The sequence below is a fragment of the Eulemur rufifrons genome, chromosome 29 (genome assembly GCF_041146395.1).
Source record: "Eulemur rufifrons isolate Redbay chromosome 29, OSU_ERuf_1, whole genome shotgun sequence".
NCBI classification, from domain to species: Eukaryota; Metazoa; Chordata; class Mammalia; order Primates; family Lemuridae; genus Eulemur; species Eulemur rufifrons.
In genome coordinates this window covers 62,145,001-62,150,403 of record NC_091011.1, presented here as the reverse complement: position 1 = coordinate 62,150,403, position 5,403 = coordinate 62,145,001, and the positions used below count along the sequence as shown (strand labels likewise).

Here is a 5,403-nt window from a genome sequence, read left to right as displayed (position 1 = left end):
TGCTTCAGTGAAAAGGTGAACGTTTTCAACTAAATAAAGAAACAAAATCATATGCTGAGGTTGCTAAGATCTACAGTAAGAGCAAATCTTCTATCTCTGAAATTGTGCACAAGGAAAAAGGAATTTGTGCATAGTATATGCAGGGTTCAGTACTACCCACACTTTCAGGTATCCACTGGGAGTCTTGGAACATATTCCTTGAGGATAGCCAGTACCAACACGGTAAAATTATAATATCTGGCATCCGATCAAAAATCACTAGACATACAAAGAAACGGAAAACTATAATGCATTATAAGGAGAAGAATCAGGTGAAGCCAGCCCAGAATCGACATGGAGGCTAGGATTAACAGAAAAATAAACTAACAATTAATTGCTTTAATGTCTTAGAACAGTTACAACTATATTCTATATGTTCTGAAAGGTAGAGGAAATATTGAACATGTTAAGTTGAAACATATCTTGTTGCAGCTTTTATGGTTATATTTAAACACAAATAAAACAAATATATGAGTTGTCTTTCTATTTTCTTCGCTGAGCAGACTGGCATTGGGATCGGTGACTCTGCTGGCCAGCTGGGCTGCTCTTTCGATGATGGCTTTGTCGTTCTTGGGGGAAACATTGTGAGCAATCTCAGCACAGTGAGATTTGTTGCACATCAGCAGCACTTCAGCTCCTCAGTGCTGTGGAACTTCTGGGAGCCACTAGGCAGCATGTGCTTTATTTGCTTGTTTCCCATAACCCATGTTGGACATTGAGATCTGGCCCTGAATCTTTTATGCATCCTGTTATCAATACCTCTGGGTTTCTGCCAGTTATGCTTAATTTTGACACATTGGTCTGACTGGTGCTGGATGAACTTCTTGGTCCTCTTTTCGATGATCTTGGGCTTCACAAGGGGTCTGCTGGTGGCCATGAAGCCAAGTAAGAGGTACCTGCCACCTCCGTAAGCAGTGCCAAGGAAGAGAGCGCTGGGAGATATTTTTAAAAGACTCAAATTGAACTTCCAGAGATAAAAATTACAATATTTGAAATTGAAAATACACTACATGGGATTAAAATCAGATTAGGCTTTATAAAAAAAATAATGAATATAAAGGCATAGCTGTCGAAACTATCCAAAATAAAACATAGGGAGAAGAAACACTAAAAAATAAATTACCAGAGCATCACTGAACTGTGGGAAACATCAAATGGTCTAATATATGTGTAATTAGAATCTCCAAAGGAAAGAAGAGAGAAGGAGGGACAGAAAAAAATGTGTGAATGTATCATAGCTGAAATTTTTCAAAATTTGATAAAAATTATAAACAGATTCAAGAAGTTCAACAAACCCCAAGTACAAAAAACATGAAAGAACTATACCAAGGCACATGATAATCAAAATTTTTGAAAACAAATGTTAAAGACAAAATCTTAAAACCAACCAGAGGAAAAAAAGACACTTCACATACAGAGGAACAAAGATAAGCATTTGGGCAGATTTCTGTTGGAAACAGTGCAAGTGAGACAACAATGAAGCAGCATCTTTGAAGGACGGAGAGAAAAAAAAAATTGTCTCTACCGTGTGAAAATATCTTTCAAAAATGAAAGTGAAATAAATGCATTTTGATACATAGAAAGTTGAAAGAATTTCTCATCAGCGGATCTGCACTACAAAAAATGATAAAGAAAATCCTTTGTGGAAGGTAAGAACGAGGAAGGAAAGGAAAGAAAATGATGCCAAATGGAAGTATGAACTTACACAAAAGATTGAAGACCGTTGGAAATTATAACCACTGTAGTAAATATATAAGACTTTTTCTTATTATTTAATTCTTTAAAAGACAACTGACTGTTTAAAAGAGATAATGCCAAGAATGAAAATTTCATTTAACATTCAAGAATCAATGTTTTACAAATATAATTCACCATAGGAATAAACTAAAATGAAAAACCACATAATCATCTCAATAGATGCACAAAAAGCATTTGATAAAATCCAACATCCATTCCTGATTAAAAAAAAAAAAAACTCTCAAGAAACAAGAAATAGAAGGGAACTTTCTCAATCAGATAAAGGGCATCTGTGAAAAACCTACAGCTAATATCATACATAGTGGTGAAAGACTGAATTCACATAGAAATGCAAAGGACACAGAATAGACAAACAACTTTTAAAAAGAAGACTAAAACTGAAGGATTAACACTATCTGCTTTCAATGTTTTTTATAAAGCTCCAAATACCAAGACAGTGTGCCTGTAAAGACAGGCAAGTAGATCAATGGAGCAGCCCAGACGTAGACTCACATATGAATGGACAATTGATTTTTTACAAAAGTGCAAAAGCAACTCAGAGGAAAAAGGATGCTCTCCCTAATAAATGATGCTGACACAATTATTTATCCATGTGAAAAAAAAGTACTTTGATCCGCACATCACACCATATTTAAGAATTAATTCAAAATTGATCATGAACTTAAATGTAAAACCTAAAACTATAAAACTTCTAGAAGGAAATATAGGAGAAAATCTTTGTGCCTAGGTGTTACGTAAAGATTTCTTAGCTACAGTACTCAATGTACAATCCATAAATGGAAAAATTGATAAATTTGACTTCATTAAAAATAAAAACTTCTGCCCTTTGAAAGATACTATTAAGAGTGAAAAGATAAGCCACAGATTGGGAGAAAATATTTACAAATTATATATCTGGTAAAGGGCTCATATCCAGAATATGTAATGAACTCTCAAAACTCAGTAATAACAATATAAATAATCATAAAAAATGGGCAGAAAATTTGAACAGTAATTTCACCAAGGAAGATATACAGATGGCAAATAAACATCAAAAAATGTTCAATATCATTAGTAATTAGAGAAATGTAAATTCGAACCACAATCAGATACCATTTTATACTTGTGAAAGTTGTCAGAATCAAAATGGAGTCATTTGCGTCAAAACCCTGAATCAATCAATATTTTACTGTTTACTATCACAAAAGATTGCAAAAATCACACCTTGTACAAAGGCCATCACAACCTTACAAAAAATTACTTCTGTGAGGACATTTGCCCAGCAACTGCCTGTCCAAACTTGAACTGATGCCACTCATGTGTTATTGATCCTTGTAGCCGAGGATAATTGCCTCAAAACAGCTTACGCAATCTTCCTCATTTTTCCTCTAAAAACCCTGGCCTTTCTTGACCTTCCTGAATGTGCTCACACATGTGTTCCCATTGCAATTCCCGTTTCTCAAAAAATAATCTCTCCCTCTATGTCTATTATTTAGGTATGAAACAACTATTAGAGTGGCTTAAATTAAAAAGATTAAACACACTGAGTTTGGTGAAGTGTGAAGGAACTGGGATTCTCACACAAATAGTGGGTATGTAAAAGGGAACAACTATTAATACTTTAGAAAACAGTATGAAAGTTTCTTAAAATGTTTAACATACTTCTACCATCTGATCCAGCCATTCTACCTCTACATAGTCAGACAGGAGAAATGGAAACATACATCCACACAAAGACCTGCACATGCGTGTTCACAGCACCTGTATTTGTGATAGCCAAACACTAGGAACCACCTTAATGTTCACCAACAGGTGAACGAATAAACCAGCTGTGGTATAGCCACACAGTAGAATACCACTCAGCAATAAAAGCAAATGAGCTATCGACACACAGTTGATACAGCTCCAAAAAATAGTGCTTAGTGAAAGAAGCCAAACAAAAACATACACAAACTATATTATTCCATTATATAAAATTGTTTGAAGTGAAAACTGTAGTAAGAAGGTTGGTGAGTGGTTGACTGGGGCTTGAAGAGGAAAAGGAGGAAGAAATTACAAAAGGGCACTAGGAAACTTGCAGGGGTGAAGGTATGTTCATTATCTTGATTTTGGTGATAATTTCAGGATATATATGTAAGTCAAAACTTAGCAACTTGTACACTTTAAAATGTGCAGTTTATTGTATGTCAATTATACCCCCATGAAGCTGTTAAAACTTAACAGTGGGAAAAAGGGAATAAATGGTAACTTGATCAAACCAAAGAAAAGGCGTAAAGAGGAACCAGCAAAGTAGAATAAACAATAAACATATATAAGTTGGCAGAAGGAAAGTAGGATCAATTGCCATTAAATATAAATACACTGAATTAACCCATGAGAAGGCAAAGACTGTCAGCTTGGCTTAAAAACAAATCTCACTATGTACTATATATGAAAAACAGACATAAGACAAGGTGATAACAAACAGTTGAAGATAAAGGAGTGGACAAGGGACACCAGGCACATGAAAATAAAGGGAAAGCAGAAGCAGTATGTTAATTAGAGCAAAAAAGACAGTCTACTGAGTGCAAACTTCCCTGATTCAGAACAACTGGAATTTTAGTAAATTAATCATTTGTTTTGAATGGATAGGAGCTAAACCTTGAGGCGCTTACTAACATGATTTCATGTGAATGATGAGCCAAAAGAATGGTCTACGTTGATTTTTAAATTAACAATTTATCTAAATTAACAATTTTTTCATAAGTGTGTTGACCTACTTGGAGGTTCTTCAAATAATACTGCTTGCTTCGAGGGCACGGTTAAATGATACATTGTGCTGGCTTTAATCTTTTATTCCCAAGGCTAATTGTAAGTAATTATGTGTGTTGAGAGTCTTTGGGGGCAAATCATGATTTGTATTTAACCCATCAGTTATATTAGCAGTATATTATTATACTTTGGAAAAAGACTAAAGTTCAATGTCTCATTTTGCTGATCCTTAGTGACCAACAAATGTGACAAATCTTGGATAAGAAACATCTTCGGACTCACTTTTCTTGTAGAGGTAGGATTTCTGGCCAACGCCATGATTGGCTCAGTGTACTTTGTTGCTCTTTAATGCTCTCAGACTTGGTCAGAGTTTCCACCGGGGCGAGGAAGAGGGGAGATAAGGGTTGTGTCCGGTTTGTGATGTGCCTTGAATCGCCCTCTACAAAGGATCTGAACTCAGTAAATACTCTCTGAGGTCTTTAATCCTTCCCACGATGGGGTGGTCTAGAACAGCGGTTCTCAAACCTTAGCTTGCACCGGAACCTCCCGGAGATTCCTGGGCCCCTTCCCCAGAGTCCCTGACTCAGTGGGTCTGGAGTGGGGCCAAGAATGCGCACTTCCAGCCAGCTCCCAGGAGGTGCTGCTGTCAGTGACTCCGGGCTCAGCCTGTGCGGACCATTGTGTGTTTCACTTGCTGCTTCCGCCTTCGGTCCCTTCTCTCGCCACCTGCCACCTTCCGAGTGTTGTCTGGGGGATACCGTGGTGACTCCCCCAGATACTTTTTAAGACTTAACACCTCATCCCCCAGCCGCTTGCGATGGCTCCCAGACCTCCTTCCTGGGAATTGCCTCGCCAGGGGGAGCTGCTTGTACCCAA

General features: G+C 36.9%; 1 pseudogene; it reads right to left on the bottom strand.

Annotated features, from left to right (window-relative positions):
- Nucleotides 1–401: 401 nt before the first annotated feature.
- LOC138376991 (large ribosomal subunit protein eL32-like) lies at nucleotides 402–916 on the bottom strand (annotated as a pseudogene).
- Between the last annotated feature and the right edge of the window lie 4,487 nt (nucleotides 917–5,403).